Source organism: Stegostoma tigrinum, chromosome 1, assembly GCF_030684315.1.
Source record: "Stegostoma tigrinum isolate sSteTig4 chromosome 1, sSteTig4.hap1, whole genome shotgun sequence".
Lineage (NCBI taxonomy): Eukaryota > Metazoa > Chordata > Chondrichthyes > Orectolobiformes > Stegostomatidae > Stegostoma > Stegostoma tigrinum.
The window spans coordinates 14,243,716-14,264,641 of record NC_081354.1 but is presented as its reverse complement, the minus strand read 5'-3'; the positions used below and the strand labels follow the sequence as shown (position 1 = coordinate 14,264,641).

At 41.2% G+C, this 20,926-nt stretch overlaps 1 protein-coding gene across 5 annotated transcripts in view; it reads left to right on the top strand.

Annotated features, from left to right (window-relative positions):
• Positions 1-20,926, top strand: part of psd3l (pleckstrin and Sec7 domain containing 3, like) — a 398,930-nt gene that overhangs the window by 60,035 nt on the left and 317,969 nt on the right. The window contains exon 1 of one of the 5 annotated variants that reach the window (XM_059653165.1): positions 18,017-18,160. The exons of the other annotated variants lie outside the window; for them this stretch is intronic. The gene's annotated coding sequence lies outside the window, so the exon portion shown is untranslated. Of the gene's footprint in view, positions 1-18,016; positions 18,161-20,926 lie in introns of those variants that run through there. 5 annotated transcript variants of the gene reach the window in all.

Sequence of the window (20,926 nt, the reverse complement as noted above, 5' to 3'; positions counted from 1 at the left end):
TGGAACTCCTTGCCGCACAGAGCTGTGGGGCAGAGTCCTTGTGTATATTTAAGGCTGAAATAAATAGGTTTTTGGGGAATCAAAGGTTACAGGGAAAGGGCAGGAAAGTGAAATTGAAAAATGTTGGATCAGCCATGATTGGATACATTGAATGGCAGAACAGGCTCGCGGGGCTGAGCAGCCAGCTCTTATTCCTGTTTCTTATGGTTCAACGGTACGTTGGCATGTGTAGAACATTGGCTAATTGTTAGAAGACAAAGAAATGTGATAACGGAGGTATTTTTAGAATGGCAACTTATATAGCTAGTGCGGTGCCACAGGAATCAGTGCTGGGGCCAAAGTTAGTTGCAATTTATATATTAATGATTTAGTTGGTGGAAATTGATGTGCTATCACCAAGTTTGCAGATGACACAAAAATAGATGGGAAGGCAAGAACTGGGTATGCAGTGGGATAGGCACGTTAAAAGAGTAGGCAAAAGCTTGACAGATACAAAGTAATGTGGAAATTGTGAGGTTATGCGCTTTGGCAAGAAGAATAGAGGAGCTGAATATTATTTAAATTGAAAAAGAAAACAGTACTGTAGAGGGATTTAGGCGTCCTTCTGCATGAATCCCAAAAGCCTAGCCTACAAGTTGAGCAGGTAATAGGAAAAGCAAATAGAATGTAGGCCTTTATTGCAAAGGAAATGCAACCTAAAAGTAGGGATGTTTTGTTAAAGCTGTACAAGGCACCAGTTAGTCTACAGCTAAAGTATCCAAAGGTAAACAGCATTGGAGGCATTGATCCCCGATATGGAGGGATTTTCTTATGAGAAGAGGTTGATTACTTTGCGCTTTATGGAGTTTGGAGGAATGAGGGGCAACCTATTGAAACATGTAAGATTCTTATGGAATTTGACAAGGTAGTTACAGAAATATTAGTTCCCCTTGTGGGAGAGCCCAGGACCAGAGGGAGTAATCACAAAAAAAGGAGCCACTCATTTGGAATCCCTATAGTGTGAAAACAGGCCATTCGACCCATTTCAGCTACATTAACCCTCTAAAGAGCATCCCACCCAACCCCTATCCAGTCCTGTATCCCTGCATTTCCCATGGCTAACCCACCTAGCCTGCACATCTCTGGACATAATGGGCAATTTAGCCTGGCCAATTTATCTAATCGGTACTTCTTTGGACTGTGGGAGGTAACCAGAAAAACCAGAGGAAGTCCACACAGATACAAGGAGAATGTGCAAACTCCACACAGACAGTCACCCAAGGGTGGAATTGAGCCTGGATCCCCAGTTCTGTGAGGCAGCAGTGCTAACCACTGAGCCATCCTGCTCAGAGATAAGGAGAAATTTCTTCTCTCCAAGTTCTTTACCGGAGAGGACAGTAAAAACTGGGTTGTTAGCCAGGAGAAGACAGGCAGATTTTCAGTCAGTCAGTGAATCAAGGGCAATGGGTGAAAAGGCAGGAAAAATGCATTGAGGATTAACAGATCAGTCACAATCTCTTTAAGTGGGGGAGCAGACTCCATGGGCTAAATAACCTACTTCTGTTCCTACATCTTGTGGTCTTAAAAGCCCCCTCAAAGTCCTGTATGTTTCTATGAGATCACCTTTCAAGGCTTATTAAGCCAGAGAGCACAGGCTGATTATACTTGCTGTCTTTCCAAGGATACAGTTTCTTCTCCCACAAATCAATCTACTAAGCCTTTGTTTCGCCCCAAGAACAAATGTATCCTTCCTTGCATATGGAGACCAGAGCCATACGTGGTACTCCAGATGTTGTCTCAATCATGCATGCAGTATATTGTTAGAACAGAAACCGCCTTGTATCTGATTCATCGCATACTGGGCTCCTGATTATGTCAGCGTCACTGGGGAGATGCAGAATGAAGGCCAAATGCCTCTTGATAAACAGGAAGAAGAAATTGTTGCTAGCTTCTTCTGAGAGGAGTGGGCTGGCTATCCTACGTGGGCTTGGGATTCTCGCAGATAAGGAAGGTGGCAGCTCTCCATCCATTCATGTTTTAAGGGAGTTTTGTTTTTAATCTAATTGTTTGGATATATTATCACATTCTAAGGTGGGACTTGAATCTCTTGCTCAGGGTTACAAAGGCAAGGTTAAGGGAAATGACAAAACCAGGGAAGGCAATGGTCTGGTGGACGTGGTGGTATTATCACTGGACTGTTAATCCAGAGACCCAGATTAAATTCTGGGGACCTGGGTTCGAATCCTGCCACAGCAGATGGTGGAATTTGAATTCAATAAAATTATCTGGAATTAAGAATCTAATGATGACCATGAATCCATTGTTGATTGTCGGGAAAAACCCATCTGGTTCACTAATGTCCTTTAAGGAAGGAAACTGCAATCCTTACCTGGTCTGGCCTACATGTGATGCTAGATCCACAGTAATGTGGCTGACCCTTAACTAGTTTATGGGTAATTAGGGATGGGCAATAAATGCTACCTGGCCAGTGACACCCTCATCCTGTGACTAAATAAAAAAAAGATTCACTTTGATCACTGCTCCCTCCTGATGCCTTCTGGGAATGTATTTACTGATGGAGAATATGATAGGGTCAGCTGAGGTGGCGAGGCCATATGCAAACACTTATTTTTCAGGCTCCCAAGAGGGGACCATCCAGTTTTCCTGGAAACACGTGGAATCCTTACTGAACCAGTATGTGGGGGAGGCAGTAACTCAAGTATTAGGGAACATATGGGAAGGGGTTGCCCATAATTGACACATGGCTATATACCAGTGGAGAAAAGAAAAGAATATATCAGTAAAGCTCAGGATGGGGCACACTCTTTACATATGAATTAATCTTCCTTTCTCTGAAAATATTGAGCTTGTCACCTTTAAACAAGGAAGGACAAGGAGTGAAAATCTCTAAATAAATCAACATTTAGAACTTTACTTTAATATTTCAGTAAATATATTATTAAGACAGATATAAAGAATGAAGCAACTGTGAACAATCTTTCAGAAAGGCAGAAATACTGTTGCTTGCCAAGTCTGTGGGTTTTAGTATCAATTCGTATGAAGGAAGGAATTCTAAGATGTCTGTCAGGAAATGACAGAAAGACACAGTTAAGCCTGAAGAAGTCCTTCCAACTAAGATCAGCTGATTGCAAAGCTCATTTGACAACTGAGTAATTCTTTTAGCTCCAATCCAAATTTTATCCAGCTTTTTTCCATTCTGTTTCTGCTGTCACTTTTAATGTATTCTAGACTTCTCAATGTAGAATGCTGACAATATGGAAGGTCAGAAGGAGACAGGGCTTGTCTGTAGTTTCTGCATTATTGGATATCAATGGAGGCTGTCTCAGTATTCCACTCTGTCTGTTGGCAATGCTCGTTTACGTCTCTCATGCTCACTTGAGCTCAACTTACTCAGAATCTTAGAGTTGTGGGATAGTCCAGTTTAAAAACAGACTTTGACAGTAAGACCTGTAATGGGATACAGCTAGCATTGCTTTTGCAGAATAAAGAATTTGATTTGAACAGCTTGCAAGTAATGAACGTATTCAGTCTATTGTTCTAAGTTTTTCTTTTTTTAGATTAGATTCCCTACAGTGTGGAAACAGGCCCTTCGGCCCAACAAGTCCACACTGCCCCTTGGAGCATCCCACCCCGACCTATTCCCCCTATAACCCACACACCCCTGAACACTACAGACAATTCAGCATGGCCAATCCACCTAGCCTGCACATCTTTTGGAATGTGGGAGGAAACCGGAGCACCCGGAGGAAACCCACGCAGACACGGGGAGAATGTGCAAACTCCACACAGACAGTCACCCGAGGCTGGAATCGAACCCAGGTCCCTGGTGCTGTGAGGCTGCAGTGCTAACCACTGAGCCACCGTGCCACCCACTTCTGGCATAACAGTGTCAATATTTTTAATGATCCTATGATTTCTCTCCCATTGCTCGCAATGGTGCTGGAGACAGATTTTGAATTTCTCGAGACTCGTTCAGGACTGTTGCCAAATATAGACTGTGTTGGTTTAAAAGAAGGCCACATTCTGTAGATGAAATGAGCTCAGATTGCAGTGTGCACAAATCTTCAGTAATATAAATTTGGTCATCTCCTTGAGAGGTGATGCATGTACAGAAGGTGAGGGCAATGTGACAGTCCCTGAGTAGGAAACTAGCTGCCGAGATTGAGGTCAGGGTGTTTTCATTTGGGCAGGAGGAGTTTCACTTTTAGTTAACCTGGGAGATCTCGGTCCTGATATTGTGAGAAAGGTTCTTTTTTTCTCAGGGTGTGCCAATGGCATAACCTACTGGGAATTGAAAAATAGAAGAATTCCAAGTACACTCCTATTCTCAAGCCATTCAGATTTCCTCTAGATTATCACTAATTGCCAAAATGTCTGCAAGCTTAAATGATCTGTGTGACAGACCTGCAAAACAAAAGCAGTCAAACTTTCCAGAGGTGGGTAACTGAAGTCAACTATTCATCAGTTTCAAGGTTAAACCTAATTCATTTTAAGAGAGTCTTTGCACAAAATGCCTAATAGCTAAATTATTGAAACTGTTCAGAATTATTAAAGATAGAGCAACAAATCGTGTGGTCCTTTTGCTGTGTATTACAGCTCAAACATTTTACTATGCAGTGTCATGTTCTGCTGCTTACAGTCATTGGGTTTAGTCAAAATTGTGCTTTTACGAACACATTGTTTAATTGCTGTAAACAAAGGAACCTCGAATATATACAAGAGAATTTTGCAGATTTGTGGTGTACACAGATTTCTGGCTCTAAGTCAAATCATATGCTGATGAAGCCTGACTTTTCTTGCCTTTTATGAAGTATGATATCTAAATTGCAGTTGATGGAAAATAGATGGAATTGATTGTAATCACTAAGAGACTGTAATTTAATACCTGATGACTATGAAGATGTACTGCTTTTTAACAGGACTGTTAATGTCATCTTGGGCACAATATCAATGAATAAATAAATCTGGTCCCATTTTTAAATAAATTTTACTTTAGAGCTGTAGTTGTGCTATGCTCCTGTCAATCTTTCTGTTAAACTATAAAATTACATTTAAGTATAGAGTCATAAAATTCTATAGCACTTTTCAGCTAATCATGCCTGCTCTTTGAAAAATCTGAACATTGGCACCATTTCTGTTGCTAATTCCCCAAAGCCTGCACCTTTCCTTTTTTATCATAAACCCAGTTCCTTTGTGTCCTCTTGGTTACTGGTCCTTCCACTAGTCCATATTTACATGAACAGCTGTCCTAATCCCATGTGCTATGTTCTACTCCCAAACACAGATCGAGCCAGCGCGGGGGACAATGAGATATTGCAGGGGAGAGTGAGAGAGTGAGCCCAAAGGGGAGGAGAGTGAGCTCTGCAAAAAGGAGAGCGAGCCCAGGGTGCTGGCGATAGAGGTCTCACAGCATCTATGTCAGTTGTGAGAGCAGGTAGCCTGAGGTGTCCCGACATCCACAACGGGCGGGGGCAAGCATGGGGAGATTGAGTCCAATGCGAAGGAGATCAAACTCAGCATGGAGGAGATTAAACCCTTGAAGGGAGTGTGAAGCTAGCATGGCTAAGCAATTAAGAAGGACTGCGATGTTGACTTTTTAACTTTATTTCTTTATTTTTCTACTGTATATTAAGAAGGACTTTAATGATGAACTTTTAACTGTATTTCTTTATTTTTCTGCATTGTACTTGAGATTTTGTACCTAAAATGGTGCCAGAAATGATGACATTGTACACTTTGCACTGTATTTCTACTTTCCTGTACTTGAGTACAAATGAAAATAAAATATAATTCTAATTTTAATGCTAGTGGTAACAATTCTCTCCATCTATTCTATCAAAACTCCCACTAATTTTGAATTCCTCTTTTAAATCCAGATTCTTTACATAACTAAAAACCCTTATCCCTCTTAGTTGCTTCCTGGTACATCCCCTCTATGCTAGGCCTTGATAAGTTTACTTAGTTGTAGTCTCCACAACTGGACACAGAGGTTGAGGGCTAACCAGTGATAAGGTCTGTCATCATGTCCTTGCTACTGTACTCTAGACCTCTATTTTGAATAACAAGGATGTGGTTTCATTTTGTTTTTAACAACGCTATCAATGTTTCCTGCCAACTTCAAAAGAATTACAGCCTTTTGATTCCTGCACTTCCATTTAAAATTATCACCATCTTTAATCCATTTTGTGATTCTACTTTCAAAAGAGCATCACTTCAGTATTTCCTGCATTGCATTTCATTTGCCTACTTCACTAGTCTATATCCTGTTGGAGGCTGCTATCAACATCCTCACAATCCCCTGCATCTCTCTGCTTTGTGTCTTCCTGATACTTTGAAATTATGCGTTTTGTACCCAAGTATGTGTATACAACCAAATAGAATAGAAAGGGAGAACATCAGCTGTGTCTGTGCTCTTGGCCCTTAGCCACAGATCTGGGATTTGCACATTTAGCTTTTGTATAGTCCATATGTATGTTAAACTTGCAAGAGCTCTCTGGCATTCATGAGATAGTCTGCAGATGAAGCAGAGTTAGATGTGAGGGAATAATGAAACCAGAGCATACCAATTCAATTAATTTGAAGTTATGTATGTTCTGTCCTGACCTTTTTGTAAGATTTTGGTATTATGTTAATACTGTATGTGTAATTAAATAGAATAAGGCAATCTGGAGCCCTAAAGTTTATTTCAGCATAGGAGTTTCTTTTTGGTGTAGGGTGTGAATTTGGAAAATGTCATACCATGACACAACAGTGCCACTACTAATGGGAGGGTGTACTTATAGTTTATTGCCTCAGGAACTTCCTTTTTTTCCCTTTTCTTTTTCATTTGTTAACAGGATGAGGATATCACTGACTAGGCAGTATGAATTGCCCATCCCTAATTGCACAGAGGGCAGTTAAGAGTCAACCACATTGCTCTGTGTCTACAGTCACATGTAGGCCAGACCAGGTAAAAATGGTAGCTTCCTTCCTTAAAGGACATTAATGAACCAGGTGGGTTTTTCAGTACAATTGATTTGTGGACATCATTAGATTCTTAATTCCAGATATTTTATTTATTTCAAATTTCACCATCTACCATGGCAGGATTCGAACTCAGGTCCCCAGAATGTTATCCAGATCTGTGGATTAACAGTCCAACAATAATACCATTAGGCCATTGCCTTTCCTTGATGGGTGGGTATGATTATGGCATGGTACATTTACATAAGTAATTTCCATTATAAAAATGAACAAAAGCCCTCATGACAGACAGTTCATGGAAACATAAGAATTCAAGTATGTATACTTTTTTTGAAATTGAGAATACTCAACAAGTCTGTTTGTCGGCATAACAGTTCCAGGCAGATTTAACTTCTTTACATAGAATTACAAGGTTGATGAATTTGCTTTCACTAGTTGAAGCAGAAACTCTGAAGTTAATGCTAACCTGATACACTTACTAATAAATTGATGGGATTGAGAAGAATACTGCTCTTACAAGCTCCACTGAAATCAATTGGGAGTAACAATGGGTGTACTGAAAAATAATCATTCTGCTCAGACCCGTGGGCATTTCCCTGTAAAACATCTGTTAGAATGGCCTACTGTATCACTATTTGAGGTTAGATTGGATGTGTGGATGTAAAACCATAGCTAAAGGGGTGTAAATGTGATTAGGACTATTTGTTCATGCTGAGAGAATGTATACCTACATGCAATGAATTGGATAAACTTGCCATATTGTTGTTGTTTCTATATCTTCTTAAATCTAAGAAAGAGTAACATGAACGCAAGTTAAATTGGTCTTGTATAAATAATTTATACATAATATCAGCAACGTTAAATCTCCTGCATCATTTTAGCTTACAGTTGGGAATACATTAACAGACTCACTGAAGGACATAGCTTTTCAACTCTCAAAGGGATTGTCTGCTGGAGTCAAAAGACTGTGAAGCCAGAAAGCCATCTTAATGGAAGCAGCGGTCTTATAAACAGGAAAAAATATTCAGCTCGTTTCTGCTCTTTGAGATCTCAGTATTATACAGTAATTCAGTAGCTCGCTCAGTGGCTTAGGGATTTCAATCAATGAATAGCTAAGCCCAGCTAGGCCCAGTTTGGAGCCCTAGCCTGGGGTAAAATTAGCAGTGGATGGAATTGGAGCATATATAATTGGTCCCAGAATCCCTAATAGAGGGTGAGTAAAATTCAGCTAGCTGTCTGATGATCCCGAGTCAAGTTCTCCCTACAGTAGTCAGACTGGCCGCTTTAATCATTGCCAATGTTCAGATATAAAGAACATAAATGAAATACTTGAGATGGTCACTGAAGCACCTGGGTGTCTCTATTCTGTAACCGTTCGTGGCTTCAGAAGGGATGGATGAGGGAAAAGAAATTAAAGCGAGCGGCGGTAAAGGTGGTTTGATGGAACAATGCCACTTTGAAAGTAAAAGTTTGATGCAGGGACAAGCAAATGGAATTGCACATGATTTTTCAATTCACTGCACTAAAGGCAACATTATATAACTTTGCAGTTCTATCTTTGAGTTCTGGTAAAATGCTCCTTTTCATGTCATAGATACTTTCTGATCAACCTGTTCAGAGATATCATTACACATCCCTGGAGTAGGTAGGACTTGTTATTTCATGTATAATAGGCATGAATTATGAGCATAATGGAATTATATCAAAGGCTGGGCCAGTGGGGAGTGTCAGACTATAGTTTGTACATTCTGCTACAGTTACAGCAGAGCATCTTGTGTCACTGAGACTGTGATTACAAATATCTCACTACCTCCAAAATTGGACTGCCAGCTGAGTTGTGAAATCAGTCTCGCAATTTCTTGAACTGAATCCCAATTTTTCACACATCCCTGCGCTTGGTTTCTTTTCTTTTGTGGTTGTTAAGAGCACAGGAGATTGTTTGCATCTGATCATTTTTCAGCAATCTCAATTTCACAGTGATACAAGAGAATGTAGCTGAAGGCTGAGGTATAGTCAACCAGAACTACTGGCCAAATCATTTCTGAAGTCCAGTCAATCTGTGGGCACAGGGGAGGTGAAATTGATCTTGGGCAGTAGTCAAGGCAGAAGGAGTAGCAGCCCCATCCCCATGAGATGGGAGTACTAAAAGTTCTGCTCAGTGTACACTCAGAAATGAGATGCAAACATCCACAAAGAGATGTCCTCATGAGAACGTGAGCGAAAGTATAATTTCTTACAAATTAATTTATCATTTAATCTTAATTATCACCCTAATTGTGAACTGAACATAAACAATGAACCAGTTTCTTTATGGATGATGGTTCCTGAGTTGGTTAATTCTTCAAACATTACCATCCCACACAATATGTATCATCTCTGCACTGCCACTGAAGATGGGCAAAGGGAGTTTGTTAATATTTTTATAAACAATATATCTCCAAAATTAATTGACAGATTGCAATTAATCTTGACAACCAATGGAATAAATCATTAGTTCTTTGACAAAAATGCAAATCTGGATCTTGGATTTTTTTAAAGAACACATTAACATTGGAATGTAGAGTAAATATACTTCATTTGAGAAAAGGTTAGTTTGTTTTATTTAGAATGTTATTGATAATTTTGGAACGTTATGGATCATCTTAGCCACTGTGATGGAATTGGTCAGAGTTGTCAAAATATGAGCAGAATTTTCAGAGCACGTTGTTGAATGTGGCTGAGTTTGAAGCCTCAATGAGATGGAGTCTCTTCATAAAAAAAATCAACTTTGTGTTTCAGGTATTAACTAGGCAGTGGAAAATCTCGAGGAAGAGGTGCGCAATTGTGATAGCATTGAATTGACACAGTGTGGTTGAGCTATGAGGTCTGATAAGTGTCCTCTTTAATGGTTGAATAATGTAGTAGACAAATTGAGAATGGAAGTATTAGACAAGTTCTTTCTATCCATTTTCGCCATGAATAAAGTATCAATGACAGAAGGGAAATTAAAAATAAATCTATGGAAGCATTTATTGGATAAAAGACAATGATAATAGAGAAAATAACAGAACTTAAAATGTGTAGATGTGGTGTACGTGATGGTTTACAATCCAGGGGCTAAAATACATAGGCCAGGGTATTTCAGACTGTTTGTCAAAGCCTTTCAACTCTTGTTAAATTTGGAAGTTGTGCTATTATATCAGCGTTTTACTGGTATCATTCCAATATTGAAGGGGAGTGAAATACAAAACCTGGTAAATACTGCTTAACATTATTGCTTAGCTATCTATTATAGCCTGCCATTACGGATAGAATGACTGAACACTTATGAGTTGACCAGAGAGACACAACATGGCTTGATCAGACAAATCAGGTCGGACTAAGCAAGTTAAGTTTTTTGAGGTAGTGTTTAATATAATTAAGAGATTTTATTAATATAGTCATCCAGAAGGTACTCAGTACATTTTCGGATAATGAGGTCATTAGAAAGTGTAGAAAGAAGAAGTGTTCTGAATCGGATGAAGCCTTTTGAGTTGGATTAGAAATTGGTTTGAAGTTAAGAGAAAGAGACTAGATATTGTATAAAGGAAATGTTCTGGTATGGCCCATGACAAGTGACAGCCTCCGGGGATCTGTGGGCCCTAACATTTTATCGTATTTATTGATAACTATAAAACAGACTTTATATCAAAGACTGGAGGTGAAGCTAAAGATAGTACAGTCAGCAGTACAGATGGAAACTGGAAGTTGCAAAGTGAATTGGGGGAGACAGTGGTGTAATGGCACCTTTATTACTGGGGTGGAATTTGAATTCTGTTAATTAATTGATTAACAAATGAAAATTCAATTAACAAATCTGGAATTGCAAATTAGTTTCAGTAATGGTGACCATGAAACGATCAATGATCTGGTCCACATGTGACTCCAAACCCACAGCAATGTGGGTGACTCCTGTCTGCCCTTTGAAATGACCTCGCAAGTCACTGAGTTGTAACAAATAGGAATGGACAACAAATTATTGTCCTTGCTGGTAATTGGCATACTGCATGAGGAATTTTGAAACAATACAAATTAAAAGAATAGGTCAAATTGTGGCAAAGAGTTTGACAGGAAACTGTGAGGTCATCTATTTTGAACCCAAGAAAGATAAATCAGAGTATTTTATAAATGGTGAGAAACTATAAATTGTAGTGGAGCATAGGCAAGTAGAAATTAAAGTACACAAACCATTAAAAGCAAATAGTTATACTACATGATTAAAAAATGTGAATGGAAGTTAGTCTTTACCTGAAAGGTGCTGAAAGTCACTGTGTGAAATTAATACATACAAGGCAAAGGTTGCGGTTCAGTTATTGCAAGGCCTTTGTCACACTTCATCTGGAACTGTATTCGGTTTTGAATACCACAGTTAAGGAAGGGCTATATTGATTTTGAAAGGGGTGAAGAGTACAGACGTATCAGAACAATACTGGAACTGACAGAGTTAAATTATGAGGACAGATTGTGTTAAAATGAACTTCTATTCCCTTGAGAGAGAGAGAGAGAGAGAGAGAGAGAGAGAGAGAGATTGATTGGGATGGGTGGGGGTGGTTGACTGAGCGAGGCATAATTAAATGTTAACAGGATCTGTTAGGGAATGTAATGAGAACTATTTACTATGGCAGGGAAGATCAGGAACAAAGAGACATAACCCTAAGGTCAGAACTAAAATTAAGATTCTAATTAGGAAACACTTTTCCATGCAAAGGAGAGGAAATTTTGAGACTCTAACCCTCCTCAGATATCTGATGATTCTTTGACAATTAAGATTTTTAAGACTGAAATAGCTTGATTTTTTTGGTTAAGGAACTTTGAAACGCAGGTGGGGAAGTGGAACTGGGGTGCTGATCGGCCAGGAATTGCTTGGATTGTGGAACAGAGTTAAGAACTGAATGTTCCACCCCTGTTCCTAATCCTCAGTTAATATATTTCTCAAAACTGACAGCTGTACACCACAATATTAAGCCCAACCGTCAGGATGAGTTCCTGTCCTCTTGCAGAAAGTTGCAGACTGGAAACCTGAATCTAAGCTATTTTTAAGCTTGTGTACATGATGTTTTATGTATTTTCATTGTCAGTGAAAATGGGAGTAGGAACAATAGAATATAACAGTAACAAATGTATTTATATAGTGCCTTTAACATGGAAAACAGATAACCCTGGGCAATTCACAAAGGTGGAAGGGTCACTAAACCAAAGGGGGAATGTATTACGATAAAGACAATATTTGGTTCAAATGATGGATTTTAAAGATGAAATTAAAGAAATAAGAACACAAGAATAAGGGAGCACAAACATACCCTTTGGACTGTACCAATCATTCAAATGATCATGGCTATAAGACCAAAAGGCATAGAAGCAGAGTAGGCTATTCAGTCCATCAAACCACTCTGCCATTTAATGAGATCATGGTTGATTTGATAATCCTCAACTCCACTTTCCTGCCTGTTCCATATAACTCTCATTCTCCTCCTGATTCAAAACCCATTTATCTCAGCCTTGAACATACTTCATGGCCCAGCCTCAACGGCCCTCTGTGGTAAAGAAGTCCACAGATTCACTACCGTCTGAGAGAAGAAACTGCATCCTCATCTCCCTCTTAAATAATCTCATTGTAGCGATTGTAACCAGCTGGATCATCTTGACTACGTGATCCTTGATTGGTGTTTTTAACCTGGGCCAATCAGGAAAGCCCTGGATGACCAATATAACCAGCAGATTTAGAATCCTCTCAGTTCAGGGGACTGACTCTGAGCTGGCTGATTACAGCCAGTGTACTTCACACAAGCAAATAAAGGATGACTTGGTAAAGGGATACCAGCCTCTGTGCCGTTATTTCACTCTTCTTCTGAGATTGTAGACCTACACTCTTATTCACAGGGAAATAACCTTTCTACACCACCCTGTTAAGTCCCCTTGGGATGTTTCAATAAGACCAGCTCCCATTATTTTAAACTCTAGTCAATGCAGGCCCAGCTTCTCCAAAATTTTCTCACAGGCTAGAAAAGGGAAGTGGGAGGTTTCAGATGGAATTGCAGAGCATGAGGATTTTAAAAAACATATTCATTCAAAGGATGTGGGCATCACTATTAGGCCAGATCTTATTGCCCATCCCTGATTGTCCAGATGGCACTTAAGAATCAAGCACATTTCTGTGGGTCTGGAGTCACATACAGGCCTGATCAAGTAAGGATGGCAGTTTCCTTCCCTAAAGAACATTAGTGAACTAGATGGACAAATGGTCTCATGGTCATCATTAGACTTTTAATCCAAAATTTTTTTACTGAATTCAAGTTCCACTATCTGCCATCTTCCCAAAAACATGGTCTGGGTCTCTGGATTAATAGTCTAGCGATCATACCACTTCCTGTATTGCAAGCAAGATCGGGGCTACCAGAGTCAACAAGGTGAATGGGAGTTGCGTTGTGAGTGGGAAAGCATGAAAGGACGTAAATGGAAGGATGAAAATTTTAGATTTGAGTTAGTCAGGGACTGGTAGAAGATTTAAATCAAAAAGGATTGCATTAATGAGTTGAATTGGAAAGGGAGCGCAACAGCCTCATTTTGCTTTGAGTAAAATTTATGATGTGTGGAGTATGAAAGGCCAGCTTCAAAACATATCATGGTAATATAGTCTGGAGGTGACAATGGCAGGTAGTCTGAGGAAGTAATAGTGTTAAAGCATGTTAAAGCTGGCAGTCCTTGTGGTGGAGAGGAAAAGTAATTAGAAACACAGCTCAATTTTGAGCAAGATGCCAAGCTTGAACAGTCTGATTCAGTCTGAGGTAGTGGTCAGGGGAGAAGGTGGAGTTGGTGAAGAGGAACCAGAGTTTGTGCTGGATCCTAATGCTAACAGTTTGAATCTTACCATGCTCACCTGGAGGAAATTCACAGCTCATTCAAGACTCGATATTGGACCAGCATTGTGGCAGCAAACAAAAACTAACTTTGCTCTTAATGATCTAATAGAGGGTTTGACACACAGTTTCCATTTACAAGCCACCCCTAATCATTCTGTTTTAAACTATTAAATACTTTGAAGTGTGCAGTTAGCTTCACTTAGGAAGATTTGGAAATTATGAGGTAATTGGGAAAATTGAATTTACCCTTTTCAGCCCATGTTGTGAAACAATGTGATTTTTTTTATTGAGATGGTTGTTTTCACCCACAGTTTAATGGGATATGTGATTCCATTAGCAAATGTTTCCTGGCAGAGAACTCTGGGGAAAAAGGAACAATTGTGTTGTATTGCATTACTACACAAGCAGTAATATAAGCATGGTGACAGGAGAAGCTTATTTGTCTTTATTGAATTAGATTAGAGGCCAATGTTAAATGCACATCTCTGGAGAAGGCTGCTGTGTAAACAGGACTGGGTGCAAAGCTGTTTTCCTCATTCATCAGGTCAGTCCATATTGTCACTCCTTATGTTTGCTGATATCTTCTAGCGCTCAATGATATTATCTTTATGTATTATTCTATATTATCTTTGGGCAGCACAGTGGCTCTGTGACTAGCACTGCTGCCAGGGACCCGGCTTCTATTCACCCTAGGATGACTGTGTCGAGTTTGCACAATGTCCCCGTGTCTGTGTGGGTTTCCTCCAAAGATGTGCAGGTTAGGTGGATTGGCCGTGCTAAACTTCCTGTCGTGTTCAGGGATGTGCAGGCAAGGTGGATTGGCCATGAGAAATGCAGGGTTACAGGAATAGTGGATCTAGTGGGATGCTCCTTGGCGGGTCTGTATGATTGAGCTGAGCTGAATGGCCTGCACCCACACTTTGGGGATTGCATGATTATAATCTCTTGGTCCTGAACTCCACGTGCTGTTCATCGAAAATCCTTATCTTCACAGATAAATCCTTTCCCGGCCTCGTTTCACTCACCCTGACACATTGTGCATCCTAACTGTCAGCCCTGGCTCTTAGGCCCAAAGCAAAAGGTCATGGGTTCAAGCCCTACTTCAGAGATTTGACTACATAGTCCAGGCTGGTACTTCAGTGCAGTAATTCAGGTGCTCTGTACAGCTGGTGCTGACTTTCTGTGAAGATTTTAAGCAGACTCAGTCAGGTGAAGATAAAGTATGGCATTATTTAAAAAGCAAGGTAGTATTCCCAGAGTACTAACTGGCATTTATTTCCCACCCCCAAGTAATTATATGCCAATTTATCACATTTCCATTGATGGGACAGTGTATCATGCAAATTGGTTGGTGTCTTTCCTTATATCACAACAGAAACAAAACTTCAAAGGTATTTTGTTGACCCTGTATGTCTTCAGGATTGATGAGATTATGAAAAAGGTGATATCAGTGCAATTGCTTTCTTCCTGGTTTGAGGATAGAGAGGGTAGAGGGTTCACGTAATTACTTCCTAAACTTTAAAAACGTCCTTCTGAAGTTCTTAGCTTTGCTATTCCCCTTGTTCTGTTTAAAAGCCTCAAAATCCTTTTGGTTGCCCCTCCTATTTCTCTAATGCACACTATTCCATCCATTCTCACACATGTGCTGCACTTTAGGATGCCTTATGGCTCTAAAGAAGATATTCAACTACAATCACTGTTGTCCTGAAACATTCAGAGTTTGGATAACCTCCCTTCACTGCTCAGTTATTTTTTTGTTAAGGATTTAAAGATCTTTTCTCTTCCCTGTGTTTTAAGGCCTATGATTGCCGTTGATGCCTTCCACGGCTTTCATTGCTGCCACTTTGACATTTGGGAATGGAAATTGCAGCACCAAAATAAGATTTTGTTAAAGTTTTTTTTTCGAATAGTGGCTCCTGTTTTAGGATGAAGTAAAACAAATGTAAAATAAATTAAATGCAAACTCAATCCACCAAATATTGTACATTCCATATATGTTATAAGCCTAAAATTGTACCAGAGATAATGGAAACTGCAGATGCCGGAGGATCTGAGATAACCAAGTGTGGAGCTGGATGAACACAGCAGGCCAAGCAGCATCCTAGGAGCTCAAAAGCTGCTTAGCCTGCTGTGTTCATCCAGCCCCACACTTTGTTATCTATGTTATAAGCGTATATGTACTACAAATATTACACCTGGCTAATTAAATCAAACACTGTATCAAATGTGGAGTTCATGATAATGAAAGTTTAAAGGATCAATATAAGAACGTACACAATCCTGAACACGAAAAGTCGATCTGGTCTGTCCAACAGAACGGCAATGCCTTTAGCTTTAGAATATATACATACGCACCCATGTTGGAAACCATCTATCTCTCCTGGTAGGCTAAAAAAGCATAAAAAGCCAGATGGTGAATTTTATCTGATTTTGGAGAGTTAACACAATATGACTCTCACTGAATTGCTCTTTCATCATGATGTAGGACACCGTTATGCCTTCAATCTAACAGAATACCAATTCCAAAATGTTACTGACTCTGTCATTGAACCTAATGGTGTTATTAATCTAACTGTGTTATTGAAACTGGTCCTGCGTCTCGCTGTTACTGAACTGTTACTGAATTCATTGCTGAATCTCCTGATATTACTGAATCTTACAGTACTCATGACTTTTCCTATGTTTTTGAATCATTCAGTGTTACTGATTGAGCTGTCCCTGTTTCGGTCAAATCACACGTATGGTTCTGTCCTCCCCAGTTGATCTCCAGCTTTTCTGACCGTTCTGCATTTAATGATAATGGCACCTTACCACTCACAGCTAAATCAAACCGCAATTTAAAGGCAAGGTCATATGGTGTCACTGTCACCCTATTCAAAGGTCACCCTGACTCTGGCCTTGCCAGTGCTCCCAAGTGCCCATCATCCCAATGAGAGATTCCCCAAAGAAGAGGGCCTTTGCCCTAATTCACCCTAACTTAGGGGCAGTTCTGGTTCCTGAACCACTCTCTGATACTGAATCTCCCTGTTGGTTGCTCTCAGCCTTCTGAAGGCCGTGCTGTTGCTGAATTTGAAGATGTGGCTGAGACTGGCTCCTGTTTGTCTACCCATCATCTTGCAGGCAGTGGAGCTTATGGTCACTGGCAGAAGGGGACTCCTTCAGGAAGGAAGGGGCAGAGGCAGAGAATAGAATGGCTGGAGGAGGGAGAGAACTGCTGACTGTGCTGTGAAGGGGGTGGGAGCAAGCAGTTTGTCAGAGGGGCAGAGACAGTGTACTCCCCCTTTCTACTGAGTAGTAAGAACCGGGCTCAATGGCTTGATCCCAGGCACTGAGCCCAAAACTCTCTCCGTTGCATGCATAGACACACAAACACAGTCACACACAGGCACATACACACACACACACAGATACAAAAATACAGTCTCACACACACACAGACATACACACAGACAGATACACAAATACAGTCTCTCACACACAGGCACATACACACACACACACAGATACAAAAATACAGTCTCACACACACACAGACATACACACAGACAGATACACAAATACAGTCTCTCACACCCAGGGACATACACACACACACACAGATACAAAAATACAGTCTCACACACACACAGACATACACACAGACAGATACACAAATACAGTCTCTCACACCCAGGGACATACACACACACACACTCAGACAGACATACTCAAATATAGTCACACACAGGGGCACACACACAGACATACATGCACACAGGTAGAGCAAGGAGGGAATGAGTAAACGAAAGAATTTGCAATTAATCTGTTTACGCAGAGAAACACGATGTAAAGGAAGAATTATAAAAGAGTTGATGTGCAGCCAGATACAAACATGACAGAGACTGCAGACGTAAAGGGGGAGACACACAAAGGGAACGGGGTGCTGGTGACACAGTCTGGTTGTGGAGGGGCAGGGGCTGAGATAGGGGGCAGAGGGGGACGCTGGAGAGGGACATGCAGTATAGGGGAAGGAGACTCACGTGTAGAAATTGGCACATTGCGGAAGCGTGCGGAGACTGGGTGTCTGTGCGTGAGAGAGAGACACTCAGTGTACAGTTAGGGACACTGCGCACACATATGCAGGCTGCGTGCGCTGGGGGAGAAGGAGAGAAAGCGAGAGGAACTCAGTGCGCTGAGACACGGTGTGCGGAAAAAAGAGATATTTAAAGAGAGAGAGAGAGGGAGAGGCGCAGAACAAGGAACAACACAGGCAAAGAGAAAGAGCACAGTGCTTCCTTAGCACTCACCACCGAAGTGAAGGGCACGGGGACGATGATAGGGTAAGTGGCACTGCATTGATATATTGATCTATTTTAACACCTTCACCCTGGGAGGTGCTCGGGTTGGTTCTCTGTGCCTTTCAGACTGGAAGCAAAGCTGTCGGCGGCTCTTTTGTTTCCCGTTGCCACTGCTTTTGAGTGGTTTGTAAGTTTTCCCCCACCAGACCCCCGGTTCCGAATTGGAGACAGAGGACACGGGCACTGTCTCAGAAGGAAGATTACACGCCAGACGAATCCTAATTTATTTTTTTTTGCAGTTCCCTTTTCTGCCTCAGTCCATCTGTTAGACACTAATCTTTGTTCGCAGACTCCCCTCCCCTCTATCCTACAGCTCAAGAGCACAGACTGCCCACATCAGCCGCGTTTTAATATCCGTGCCTGGTTTCGTTTGGGAGCAGAATATAGAGCCACCGAGATGAGTGGTTGACAGCAGAAGGTACATGAGGACAACTGGGCATCGAATCCTGGCCGCCCGGGGACATGAACTGCGCTAGGTGCTATGCAAATGTAGCTAATAGTCCAAACTTCGGTTCCCACTCTCAGGCTGTGGGGGTCTTGGTGTGGTTGCCGATTCTCTCTTGTCTTTTTTAACCCCCTCCCCACCCTATTTTCCTTTGTGCCACCGAGCGAGGGAAACAACAGTTCGAAACACCGTTCTCCCACTAACCCCTGGCCAAGTGGTCTCAGGCAGCGATGCCCCACGCAGTCGAGTAGACTGCAGACTTTTGCTGAGCGGTGTCGGTGGTAGCTCAGTGGTTGGCACACTGAGGTGACCGGAAAATTAAAATCAAGGGTGGCACCCTAGTGCAGCAGCTGAGGGAGAGGTTTGTCTGGCCAAAGGTCTCAGGTGAGATGTCCACTGAGGTATCTGCTCAGGTAGATACAGCATTGGATTTAGAGAAGAGTAGAAAGTCACTCCTAGAGACCTAGCCAGTGTATATTCGTCAAATAATATCTCGAGAACATATCAGAAACATTGAGCATTAACAGACACTTCAACCCCTCGAGCTTGTTCCCACATATGAACTGGATATTTGTCAATCTTCTCCCTCAGCTACTTTTCCCGTATTATCCTGTATCGCTGGGAATTTAAGGAAAAATTGTTCACGGGATATGGGCTTCATTGACTAAACCAACATTTATTGGCCATCTGGAAGACCATAAGACATCGGAGCAGAAGTTAGGCCATTTGGCCCATCGAGCCTGCTCTGCCATTCAATCATGGCTGATAAGTTCCTCAACCCCATCCTCCTGCTATCTCTCCATAACCCTTGATCCTCCTGATAATCAAGAACCTATCTATCTGAGTCTTGAATGTACTCAATGACCTGGCCTCCACAGCCTTCTGTGGCAGTGAATTCTATAGATTCACCACTCTCTGTATGAAGAAGTTTCTCTGCATATACTGCTTGAATCTCTGCAGTTCATTGGTAGTAGGTGGACCTGCGGCGTTGTTTGGAATCGATTTCCAGATTTCTCTCCCAGTGACATTGAGGGAATGTCAGTCATCTTTCCATCTGAGGATGGTGTGCTATGTGGAAGTGAACCTGCTGGTGGTGGTGTTCCAACATATCTTCTTGTCTTGTTCATTGAGGTGGGAAGAGGTTGTGGATTTGGAAGGAGACATTGGAGGAACTTTGGCAGATTACTGCAGTGCATCTTGTTGACAGTACACACTGCTGACACTATATGTTGATAATGAAGGGAGTGAATGTTGTAGGTGGTAAATGGGGTGCCAGTCAAGCGGGTTGCTTTCTCTGGGGTAGTGTCAAGCTTCTTGAGTGTTGTTGGAGCTGCACTCATCTGGGCCGTGGTCATTTCTGTGGCATGAGTGTTACTGTCCACTTGTCCGTCCAAGCCTGGATATTGCCCAGGTCTTGCTGCATTTTGATATGGACTGCTTCAATATCTGAGGAAACTTGAAGGGTGTTGAACATTGTGGAATCATCAGCAAATATCTCCATCTCCTAACTTTACATAGCAAGGGTTGCTGAAGATGGTTGGGCATAGGATGTTACTCTGAGGAACTCCTACAGAGAGGCCCTGGAACTGAAATGATTGACTGCCAATGACTGCAACCATCTTTCTTTGTGTCAGGTATAACATAAGCCATGAGAGAATTTTCCCCGATTCCCATTAACTGCAGTTTTCTAGGGCTCGTTGATGCCATACTTGGTTAAATGTGGATTAAGGAACAAGATTAGGTGGCTCGGCCCTTCGTACCTGTTTCACCATTCACTGAGATCATGGCTGATCTGATTTTAATCTCAAGTCTACATTCCTGCATAGCTCCATTAATCTTTTATCTCCATGGTATTTAAGAATCCATCTACCTTTGACATAAAAATTACGGAGCATTGGTATGTATCTTGAGTGGACTAAAGCACTGAGGTGAAATTTATGGTATGGTTATGCAAGTCTCTGGTCAGGCTAATTCAGAGTGCTGGGATCAGTCTGTGCACCACATCTGAGGAAAGACACAGTGGTCTCAGAGGTACTTCTGAACAGTTCCAACAGAATGGAGGCACAGCTATAGCATTAAGTTTTGAGAGCAGGTTGCATATTCCCTTGAGCGTCAAAATTAAGGGGTGTTCCAATTGAAGTGTTTCAGACAGTTAAATATCTTTAGCAAAAGAACCAACTTCACCAGAACACAAGAATTGGGAGCATGAGTAGATCATTTGGCTGCTCAAGCTTACTCAGCTATTTGATAAGATCATGGCTGATCTGATTGAGACTTCAAATGCATTTTCCTGCCCATTACTC